This window comes from Pelodiscus sinensis, chromosome 6, assembly GCF_049634645.1.
Source record: "Pelodiscus sinensis isolate JC-2024 chromosome 6, ASM4963464v1, whole genome shotgun sequence".
Classification (NCBI taxonomy): Eukaryota; Metazoa; Chordata; order Testudines; family Trionychidae; genus Pelodiscus; species Pelodiscus sinensis.
In genome coordinates, this window is record NC_134716.1 from 32,166,936 (window position 1) to 32,179,798 (window position 12,863).

Here is a 12,863-nt window from a genome sequence, read left to right on the forward strand (position 1 = left end):
CTTATGGTGCACGTTTCAAACTTTCCAATCAAAAAACTTGCTTTTCTTGCCCGTCTGACCTTTTCTAAAAGAATCATTATTTATGCAATGTGCCACACAATGTATAACAGGTTATCTGTCCTATATCTTCTCACATAGAAGAGAGAGTGAAAAAACATTCTAGAAGGAGAAAGGAAAAGCAACAGATGCAACATCAATGGTTTGATAAACGTTGCAGATCTCTCACCATATGCAACCATTCCCAAGCAAAAGAAAAAATAGTAACAACAATCTGGTTCCACATGGGAGAAGAGATTAGAGTCATAGGAGATTGTGTTGCTAGCATTATTCTAAGAATTCAGACCTTGATGTGGGAGCATATTTAGGAACTTCATAAATGCTTCTAGAAGGTGTAGTGAAACTTTTGTGGAGGATACATTCCTTGCAGAGTGGATAAAGTGTCAAATTAAGGGAAGCAGTTCCTGGCCCTGGCACTTCTATAGAACCTACTATATAAGCATTTTTCCCAGCATTAACAAATTAAACTTTGGTAACTTTATGAAGTAGCTTTTTTTATGAAGTAGATGAGTAGTATTTCCATTTTACAGATGGGATGGAGGAACAGTGGTTGTACACTGGTTCAAGTGCATACAAAAACCTGTGGCAGGGTCAAGACTAGAACCTAATCTCCTAATTCCTAGTCTGTGCTTTTTATCAATTACACCAAACTTCCTCCAAGGGCAATAGTTCTCAGTAGGACCCTGGTTTTTAAATGAGAAAGGTCTCTACCCCGTGACTAAAATTACTTCGTGTAATGTGTTTGTGGGATGTGATTGCCTGCTGCTTCTTGCATAATCTATAACAAATGAAGAATGTCTATGTACAAAATAAATTGTGCTGGAATGTTTTGTTTCATAAACAGAAAAAGTTCCTAGTTTTTAGCATCATAGAAACTTTTTTCAAAACAGATCATTAGTTTTTCTTGGTAATTCATGTTGGTTTTCCAGTTACTGTTAAGATTATAGAATGCCCAAATCACTTATCCTTAGCAAGCCCCCAGGGGGAAAAAAAAGAAATATATTGAAAAGTGACTGGTCTATACAAAGATGCATTTTTATACTGTGTAAATCTCAGATTTACTTACTTTTGGATAGGTGCTTAAGCTTTCTAAATGAAAATGCTGTAGTCTTCAATCGGAATTTGTACCACGTAAAAAGATTACATATCATGATCAATGTGTTTGCTGTCACGCATAAATGTCTGCTTTCCCCCTTGAATGGAAACAGCCATCCAATGCAAAGGAATTCAGATTAGGTTCCTAGTACAGTAAACTTCTGATAATCCGGCACCTTTAGGACCCAGGGGGTGCCGGATTATCAAATATGCCAGACTATCGGAAGAGGGGCTATGAGGGGTCTGGGGTGGGGTTGGGGGGATGCCACGCCAGACCCCTCATAGCCCCCCCTTCCGATAGTCCGGCTCTGCCCCAGGCGTCCCCGATACAGCCGCTGCTGGTCCCGGGCTTCCTGGAGTCCCTGGATCAGTTTCAGCTGGTCAGCGGCTGAATCGGGGAAGCCAGGCACAGAGCAGCTCCAATTGTCCGGCAGCCGGAGAACTTCGGGGTTCCTGATGGTGCCGGACCATTAGATGCCGGACTAATGGAGTTTTACTGTATTAGTGGAAAGATTATTTCTAAGGCTCCCATTCTGAATTGTGTGTTGTTGTGTTCCTGTTAATATGACTTCCAATCAGTGCAGCCAACAGAGTTTGTGCAAGATGCTATGTCTACACTGCACAGTTATTTCAGAATAAGCTATTCCAGAATAGTTATTCGAAAATAGCTTATTTTGAAATAGAACGTCTACACTGCAAGGAAGCCTCAAAATTAGTCCGAGGCAGACATCCCTAATGCAGATGTGCTATCTCGATTTAGAGCCCCAGGAGGAATAATTAGAATGGCCCTGGCAAGAGGCTAATTCAAAATAGCAGCAGTGGAGCAGCTAAACACACCTTATTTTCAAATAGACATTTTGGAATAGGCGTTATTCCTCGTAGAATGAGGTTTACAGAAGTCGGAATAAGCCATCTATTATTTCCATTATTTCAAAATAACGGAATTTCCGTGTAGACGCTCGCATAGTTATTTCAGAATAACGGCCATTATTCCGAAATAACTTTGCTCTGTAAACACACCCAGAATGTCCACTGAGGCACACCTGGTGGCAAATAGCCTGACCAGGAGAGTGCCTGGAACCTTATGACAAAAATCTTAACTACAAAATAACAGTGTAATAGGTTTGGAAGGACTCTGCATGTTTCACCTTTAAATAACTGGGTGCTATTTAGTTTGTATGGATGGCTTTTAAGTAAGCCTGAAGGACAATTTATACATATGAATGAGTTGAAAAGGGAATGCGTCAAGAAAAATTAATGTGCACAAGAGGGCCTGGTCACCAAATATTAGGTTTTCTGGGCTGAGAGGAGATCATGTTAGCTTATTTCTTCAGGTCTGGGCAAATGAAAAAAACCCTATAGGGAATAAAATGTATGGGGAATAATTTAGGCTTGTTACGAGTAGAGCCCAGCATGGATGGAAAATCAGTATCTGCGTCCACATCTGCAAACATTATCCATGGATATAAAGAAGAGATCCATATGTAACCCACACACTTGCTTGTTGTCCCTTGCAGTGCCATGTAGGCCACTTAGAGCAAGAAAGAAGAACAAGTGAGCTCTACAGCCTAAGCTGAGAGCCAGCTGGCTTCTAGCTCAAACACTAGAGGTTCCTACACTAAGCCCCAGGTCCAGTAGATACACATAGATAAAGCAGCTACCCATGGATTTGTATATGTGCCTTTATAAGTGGTGATGTTGTGTAATCCTGTGGAATTCTGGGAGAGAGAGAAATCAAGGTGTCATTTGCATTTAAGATTTTATTGCATACTTCTTTGACTAAAAGCCTGGATACTTCTGCACCTCTTCTAAAATTGACTATTATTGGATATCTTTCACCATTACAGCCTCAACCCAGTGAGCAGTAGTAGACAATGATAAAGGGCTAGTCAGCATAAATCATTTGTTGAGTCATTTCACAATGTGCCCATTTGCTTTCAATATATCAGCTTTTTTCCAGACTCTAAATAGAAGGCCTGGTCTGCACACATCTCCTTTTCATGTGAAGCTCTTTCTTGTAGGAGACCATGGAAATCTAAATGCGGGGGCTTAACAAACGAAGTGTGGTATGTTTTTTACAGAATTTTTTCAACTGTCTAGAATTACCCTATTTACATGATTAGGTACCTTATGGAACCTGCATGAATTTAAAAAAATAAAGCTTTGAATGCTATACAGAAAATCCTCCATGGGCTCATCGTGTTTTTTAACAGATGGGTATTGTTGCTCTTGGTTTGTGGGTGGTTTTTGTTTTGTTTGTTTTTTCAAGTGGGGAGACTGATGCAAAAGAGTTAAGAGGTACACAACAAGCTAATAGTATTAGAGGTTGAGGGTGAAATTCACCCCATTCAGAGAGTCACCATACAACCAGTGCATCACTTAAGCCGTTTTGGAGACTTAAGTCATGCTGCCCTCTATGCTAAAGAAAATACTTCCCTAAGAATTTAGTGCCACTGCGTTGGGATGTTGAATTCTACCCTTATCTGAATTGGGACACATTCAAAGAGATGTACTGTGCACATCTGCAAGAGGAAAAGACAATCATAGACTGCTTAAGAATTAATAAGAAGACTAGCTAAATATTCCTGAACTTTGTCTACTGAATTTTAGCTGTACCAAGGCCCTTCTATTTGAAATCAATTACCTAAAGATGCTTGTGATATTACAGCAAGACTTATTGTTTGCCTGACTCTTGGTAAGTGGTCTTTTCATATCATACTTTAAAATTTGCTGATTTGAAGCTATTTTTTAATGTTTTGTGTTCAGCATATAAAAGGCAAATGTTACTATATATTTTAGAAATGTGTTTGACTCCATTTGTTCAAGAATGCCTCCCAAACAAGAGCTAGGACCACCAAATTTGGGATGCAGTTTCCTCTGATTGTAACTTAAAGCAAGGTCAGGGTTTGGTTTCCAGGATAACAGAATGTGCCTGGAATCCAATTATTTTGCATCAAACAGAATGGGACTATTATACTCACAAATGACCACAAGCATGGGAGACAGTTATACTCCTAAATGATCACGGGTGGGCAGAAAGTGCCCCAGCCATAGGGAGCAGCCACTGGCTGGCAGCATCACCTCTGCCACTCCAGCCTGCCTTGGGGAAAAGTCAGCAGGTGGGCTATGTGCTGCTTCTTCCACCCTGGGTCGGCCCTGGGGAGCTGCCCCCACCCCCTATCCTGAGCTCCTGCTTAACCCCCAACCCAGACTCTTGCACCCCCATGTCCTTAGTCCACTGTCCTGAGCTGCTCCTCACCCCCACTTGACTCCTGATTCCGCCCCATATTCCTAGCCTCTTGCCCTGAGCTCCCCCCACAAGGAGCAGAGTGTGGACATGCAGAAATGTTTTAATTATATGATGACTATGTGGATGTCACCTAGGTCAATGTAATTTTGTAGTGTGGACATGCCCTTACTGAGTGGCAGCTAGAAGCTGCATAGACTTAGGGAACATAAAAGTATTCAAAGGCATACAGCAAAAGTACCAATACAGCAGATGGTAACTGGCCCTGGGGGTGAGGGAAGGGATGGACTCCCTAGAGACTGTAGCAACCCTCTCAAGTGTTTACAGGATCTTTTGAAAAAGGCTTTTCTTTTGAAAAGAACTGCGTCTAGACCGCAGTTTACCTTTCAAAATAGCGTTTTTCAAAAGAACACTGATGCGATTATGCAAATGAAGTGCGGGAAATTCAAATCCCAGCTTCATTTGCAATTTCAATATGTCTAATTTACATCCCTCTTTTGAAAGAGGGTATGTAGTTTAGACGTATCCTGAGGATAATTAATCATTGAAATAATTTACCCACACTCGTGGTGGATTATCCATCACTGGGAATACTTAAATAAAGAATGGATGGATTTTTTTCTAAAAAAAAAATCTGCAGTTCAAACAGGATATAATTTAGGCCTGTATTACATGGGAAGTCAAACCTAGATGTTATATGATCACGTAGTTTTATAATCTATGAATATTCAGTTATCATAAACACTAACCAAGTTTTGGAACAGAGGTTAACTCATGTTTCTGAGTTTAATCTCTCTCTTTATCAGAGAGTAGAAGGAGAGTATGGCTTAGTGTACATGTGAAAATTATCAGAATAGCTATTGTTTAATAAACTATTCTGAAATTGCTGTTCCAGAATAGCTATTTCCCTGTGTAGATACCCTCTTGTTGAGAGGGTAAATTATCCCACATCTGCCTAATGTGGTATTTCTTGAGCCTTTCTCTCAATCTTCTGATGCTGGGGACTGTCAAGAGATGAAATATTTCACTAGTCAGACCACAAGTCAAATCCAGCTTAGTAGTTTCTAGCTTTCTTCATTTGATAATTCCCACCTCAATTGCCTCTGCTCTACTTTATAGTGAGACTTGCTAGAAAGCTAATTTTATGCAAAGTTGTGTGGGAATTCGGTTATCAGCCTTTCAGCATTTGGGTACTTTCATAGCTAGTTAACCAGGCAGTGCTGAGGACGGGAATAACTGAAATGGTCCCTCTCCGCCCCCCCCCCCCCTTGTTGTTTTCAAACTTACAAAAAGATTCATTTCAAATCTTGGGTGAAGGCTTGCAAAGGTGTTTATCCAAACCATCTCTATTCAACTGAGCATGAGGAGGAAAAAGCCATGCAAGCAGACTTGAAAGCATTTGTCATCAGTTCAAATTAAGGATGTTAAGGACTAGTCAACTATCCAACAAACAAATGCTTATCGTATAGTCAAGTCGACTAGTCGATTTCCCTCCCCCTCCCGCCCTTTCTGCTTTTATCAGATAGAGACAGCAAATGGGGGGAAGAGGCGGTACTTCAAAGCGGCAGTGCCACCCTTTAAGGGGCAGTGCCACATTGAGCCAGGGTCAGCTCCATGCAGCGCTGCTCCTTTGAAACACCGCCACGGCATTTCAAAGTGGCAGTGGCATGTGGAGACCTGGATCAGCTGGGAACTCCCCAGCTGATCCCGGGCTCCGCATGTCATTTCTGCAAAACCAGGGATCAGTTGGGGAGTCCACAGGTGACCCAGGGCTCCGCATAGCGTTTCAAAGCAGCAGTGCAGCATGGAGCCCGAGGTCAGCAGGGGACTCTGATCCCCCCCTGCTGACCCCAGGCTCCATGAGAGCACTTCCACTTTGAAATGCACAAGAGCCCCCCACTGGGGACTCTTGTACATTTCAAAGCTGGCATGCCCACATGCAGCCTGAAGTCAGCAAGACTTCCCTCTGGTCCCAGGCTGCATGCAGAGTTCTGCATTCCTCCTTTGAAATGTGCAAGAGCCCCAGCGGGGGGCTCTTGTATATTTCAAAGGAAGAATGTGGAAGTGCCTGTTGACTAGTTGAGTAGTAAATTAATCAACTAGTAAATTAATTGTTAGTTAACATCCCTAGTTAAATTGGGAACACATGTATCCCAATGCTTTGGTCCTTACAATTTAAAAGAAACATCACACCTGCTATATGTATGATATTGGAGTTAATCCAAAGGAAGAAATCCATGTCACCTTATGAAGATTGGCTAAATTGTAAATTTCTTAGTAGAAGAAAATAAACCAGCCTTGAAGTCTCAAGCTCATATGAAGAAGTGGGTTTTGCCCACCAAAGCTCATGATACTATATATATGTTTTTGTTTGTCTCTAAAAACAATGAGAAGTCCTGTGGCACCTTAAAGTTACAGATGAACACAGCTACCCCTCTGAGGCTTTTTTTCAACCTTAATGTAAATCTTGCTGTGAATCTACTAGTGAAAAGTCAAAACTTTTTGGCAACTCATAGCATGTAAGTCCACTGAGGAATAAAACTCAGGTTTAATCTCCTAAAAATAGTTTTAAAAAGAGAAAATAATTTTCATTGCTATCTTTTCAAAATCATTGCTACCTTTAAAATTTTAATTACAGATTTTTAAAGGTATTGAGGCATTGTATGCAGTATAACACCCAACTGATTTAGAAATCTAACTATTTTCAAAAGAAATATAGGCACTTAAGAGTCTAAATAATTTCAGATTTATAATACTAAATATCTAGCTCCATTCTGAAAATATTTAGGTTCTAAAATCACTTGAGCACTGTAACAACGCACACAAAAATGCCTACATACCTTTAAAAAACTGTCTTGTTTTTTATGAAACACCATCCATTTTATAGGGATATTACTGGGTTTATTTGTTAAAGGCAAAACCAACAAGGGATTAGTACTAGTTGCTATAGTATAGCCACTGTTCACTTTATATTCAAGGGTAACATGATAGAAGTTTCTAACGTTTTCAAATTGTTAACTAAGTCATTGTGAGGTCCCTAGTACTAGGGAGTAGAAAAAAAACCCAACCCTACAGAAGCTGCAGAAACCATTGACTCAGAACTGCTGAAATGATTCTTCATTACTACTAATCTGATTCATTTAACTTTAGCTGTGTCTTCTGAAGTGCTGGTTCATTAACTTGAATGTTGTTGACAAGCTCGTTATTTATACATTCTGCTTGATTAGTGCAAGTGGTAACAATGAAGAGGACACTTCATCTATAGGAATTCATTGATCCATCTCAAGCAGAGAGAAACCAACATTTCTCAGTCATGAACTGGATTTATTGAAGATCTCAGGGCAGCTCTGTACTACAAATTTACATCAGTGCAGTGCTTCCATCAGTTTAATAAATCCATCTCTGGGAAAAGCAATAGGTAAGACATAATGCTGTCTACAAAAGCAGTTAAGGTCAATGTAACTGCATCAGTGAGAGCTCTGGATTTTTCACACCCCTCAGTAAACATAGTTATACTGAAGTAAATTATGTAGACCAAGCCTGAGGTGGGCACACTGGTGGATTAACCAGGGTGTCAATGGGCCTGGTGCCCAGGGGCCCAGAACAATTGGTGGGCTGGGACAAATAGGCGCCCCAGTGCATTGAGCTGTTATGTTTACTGACGCTCCTGCCAAGGAGCAGAGTCAGGACACAGGAGCTCCCAGCAATAGTGCTGGGTGAGCAGATTGGAACATGCCTTCGTGCCCCACCCCATTTCTCCAGCAGGAGTGACAGGCAGAGGAATAGGAAGCACTACTGACAGAAGAGGTGGGGAGAGGCCCCTATTTGCTCTGGCCCAAGAACCCCACAGAACTCTAATCCAACTTAGAAACTCCCCTGCAAAAAAAGTGTCAGATCACACTGGTCTGCAAATTGAAACAAAGTTTCAGTTGTTTTGATAAAAATTGGTGACTACATAATTTGGTATGCTGATTTTAACAATGGCATCTATTTTGCTCTATCACGTAAGGATTTGTCACAAATCAAAAAGAAAAATTGGACATTTTTCATGCTTTTTATTACACCTTATGCGTTAACTTGGTAAATAGTAAGTTATAGTTTTTTAGAAGAGTGTTCCTTAAACTTTAAAAAATGGAGGAACACCAAACAATCTTTTTTGAGGAACACCAAGGACTTTTTGTTGAGGGGAAAAAAAAAATGTTGGGGGGAAAGTTATTGGTGGGGGGAGTTGCCTGTCCCATTAAGGGTGGCCATTTTGAACTCTGTTGCCCTCCACTGCACAACTCTGACTGCCTCGCGGCGCACCAGTGTGCCACGGATCACTGTTTAAGAAACACTGTTTTAGAAGGTCTGTTGTAAGTCCTTGTTTAAAGAACAAAGGAGCAAAGTGTAAAATTTAACAACTGAGTAATTTTAAATGATTAGATGTGACTGAATTGACACTTTTTTGACAACTTTTTACGCATTTCACCATCAGTCTCTCTTTTCAAGGACCAGCAGTAATCAGCCATCATGTTGACACCCCAGCATCCTTTATATCTCTTTTCCATCGTCTTGATCTCTTGATGAAAATCTTTCCCCCTGCTCTTCAATGACACTTCCAAGATTTTCAGGAAAATAATCCAGATGGGAGCGCAAAAAATTAACGTTCAAACTCATGTTGCATCCAAATCTTTCAAATTTGTTTAGCATGCTGCCAACAATGTTTTTATGATCAGGATCTTTGTTATTCCCTAAGAAGTGTTGTATGACATTTCTGAAGGCCACCCAACCATCTCTCTCTGTGTCATTCATGGTTTCTTCAAAGTTAGTGTCAAGAGTCAGTTTCCTGATTTAAGGACCCACAAAGTTCCTTAACTTTTTGGTAACTCAAAGCTGTGAACTTGTTGCAAATGTAGTTGAAACAGTCATCATTCTTGCTTAATGCTTTCACACATTGTTTAATCAAACCTAGCTTGATGTGGAGTGGAGGTAGCAGTCCATTGTTGGGCTCAATCAGTTTTTCATGAATTATATTCTTGGAGCCGGGAGTCAGACTCTCCCTTGGTGGCCACTGATTCCTTGCCCAATGAAGATCTCTTGCTCTGCTATCCCAGTCGCATAAAAAGGATGGCGTTTTTGTATAACCAGCCTGCTGACCAAGCAGCATACACAGCACCTTCAGATCTCCACATATGGTCCATTCATGCTCCATTTCAAGGAGAAGATTTTCATAGGTTTCTCTTAAGTGAACAGAATGGGCAATGGGCACAGAGGCATATCGATTGCCATTATGAAGTGGAACACCTTTTAGACTTGTCTTTGAAGAGTCAATAAACAGTCTCCAGTCACCTGGTTGGTAAACTGTCCCCAAGCTTTCTATTAGTCTGGCAATGTTATTGCAGTAAACCTACAGACCAGCCATAGAAAAATATGGAACAAAACCTTTCTCGTGGTTCCTATACCAAGCAAAACTTGTCCCAGGAAAAAGCAAATTCTTCACTTGAAGTCTGGATCCCAAAACCTCAGCAGAATCTTTAGGCAGATCCAGGTCTCTCACCAAGTCATTCAATTCACTTTGAGTGAAAAGTTGTGGCTCATTACTGGCATGTTCTGGTAGATACTCAGTATCGCCTCCAACATTATCAGCATCGGTGTAAATTAATTTAAGCATTTTGATGAATTCAATCAATTTGAAGTATTTTTGCATGCAAGTTCTTGAAAATGTCACTGCATATAGTTTTAAGTTCTTGAAAATAAGTCACAGAATATAATGTATAACACATAATAGCATTTTTTTAAAAAGTAGACTCCAGTTTTCAGAAAATCTGTACATCATGGGAAAAAATTGATATAATTTTTGAACTTGGCACCCCAAAATTAGTTAAGAACAGTTATTTGTTCTCAAACAATGGAACCCATGCATAAGGGTGTAATGAAACACAATGAAAACTACCTAGAGATCACTAATGCTTCATATTGTGCCCCTTGTTATCTTTAGCAGGAGCAACAAGAATATAAAAAAGGAAGTTTGGGCCATCTTGAATCAAAATTAGTGTCATATTTAGACTTGGGAATCAAAAGGTAATAGACACAAACACAGTAGCACAGAAATGCAAGCATCTCTAGGATGAGAGGGTGAATGCACAGAACTCTGACTGCTAACAGGGTGAGGTGAATTGTTATGGTTATGAACAATGGACTAAGCAAACATTGCTTTTTAAGATCTCAATTGAAAGTTTACTGTGTGTTTGAAATGGAGCTTATGTTTCTCTAGACCTAATGAGTAAAACCCATTTTTCAGAGAAAAATGTTTTATCGGGTTAAAGAAAACAAAAGAACATAGGTAAAATCTCTATGACCACTGTGTGTGTCTTCTCTGTCACATGCAGAATTATTCTGCTTCATAAAATTGCAGCTGCCTTATCTAGACCACAAGCTCCTAAAATCTAAAGGTACTATAAATCAAAATAATAACTTAATGCCTACAACCTTCATTTTAAATGTCACTGTTTGGAAGGAATGGAACTTACATATTTCTCTGTTTGGGCAGGAGAGCTCTTTTTGTAGAGAGGATACTTATTTCCATTATACTTTTCCAACAGAAACCTTCCATGCTCTCCCCAGTAGACTTAGTCTATTTTATTTGAGTGTCTCATAATAAAATATACCAGAGACGACCTCTGGGAATTGAAATTAGATAAGGTGTTTGATTTTAGGAGGAGCAGCATGGAACATAACTTTGGCAACAGTGCTTCGACTCTTGGAGGGGATTGAGGGATTTCAGGGATGGTGTAGAAAAGCCCTTTGCCTGTATGAAACTTCAGGCACTGTCACACGTTAACAACAGAATAAAACCTTAGCACTATTTAAATAATCAATTCACCAGGAACTCAGCCAGCCACCTACAAAAACTCATTTATTACTCCCTCATTGTTCTGGGAAGCATATCCTCAACCCTCTCCAGAAACCCTATAAAATAGATTTCTATTTTAGTAGATGGGACATCTTGTCTTCCCTTTATTGGATCAATAGAAGCTCCTCTCTATGCAGGAAAATTGCCCAGTATATCTACTGCAAAATAGCTCCCTTTATGGATATTATGCCAGAATGAGTCACTTGTCCTGGAATAATTATTCTACTTTTTGAGAGCAGTAATTATGCTGGAATAAAGTCACTTTTATTTTGAAATAAAGTCTACATTGGGAGCTTTAGTAGATATGCTGGGTCATTTTCCTGTGTAGAGGGGCCCTACAATTTAAACTATGTAATGAACTATGCACCTTTTTTCCTCTCTATCCAACTAAAATCCGGTAGTAGGGTATGTATTCTAGTATATATACCCTGCTGCTGTCTGTATGGAAAGTGCAAGCTCTCCATCTACTGGATCATTAGGGTAAAAGCTGCTACGGGGATGGGGAAACAGATTTCTGGTGAGCAGCAGTGTTCATGCTGAAGTCTGATGTGGCTGTAGCTGTTGGGTTTTTGCTCCACAGAGGAGACTTCAACACTGTTGGGCCAACCAGAGTTTTCTTCAAGTGGATAGAAACATTTGTTTTTAAGGCTGTTGTACTAGAAATATTTACATAGGACAAGGGTTTTGAAAGTCAATGGGAGTTATGCTTGTAAGTCACTTTATAGTTCTGAAAATCCCACACAAATTCTGGTGTCCTTCAGGGACATGGCATGGTCCACGCCAGGGCACTCCCTTTGCCATGTCCATGAAATCTGGAAGTGGGGGTTAAGGCTGTTGGGGACAGAAGTGATGGAAACTTTTGGAGACTTTTGTACCTCCTAATGTGAGGTATCCAATAGTTTTTTGAACTCTGGAAGTTGGGCAAGGGAATAGCCCTGAGAATACAAACAGGTGCTCCAGCAGTTGCTCCTTCTTGTGCTTTTATTTCGATCAGTTGTAATAATATGTCTTTTCTGTAGCATTAACACTTTTCTGGGCTGTCCCTTTCATTATTTCATCCTTTAAAAACATACCTATACTTTATTTCAGAAAGAGATTGAAAATTCACCTGCACTCTGGGTTTGGATGGGAACTTTGCCTGTTGTCCCTTGTTTGGCTCCCTGTTAGGGTGCACTGGGTGGCACAACCAGATGTGAGTTGCACGCTGCTCTGTCTCCCCACAAACAGGCTTTTCTTACCTCAAGGAGACTGGCCTGGCTCTACAGCGAGCTGGAGGTGAGGGTGCTGCTGGCACTGCCAGAGCCAGTTCTAGTACAGAGAAGGGGTGACCCAGAGAGTGAGAGCTGCCTGACTGGGACAGGGAAGTGACGATGGGCAAGAAGGGAAGAGCGGAGACCTGCAGCCCCTGCTGGCCTCTGGCACTGAGAGGAGCGGGCAGCAGGGTGCTCGGAATGGTGCCAGGTCATTGACTAGCACAGTGTTTCTCAACCAGTGGTACGAATACCCTCGGGCTACTCTAGAGATGGGGGGGGGGGGGGGGGGTGGTAACAGCAGCACAACTGAAATTTG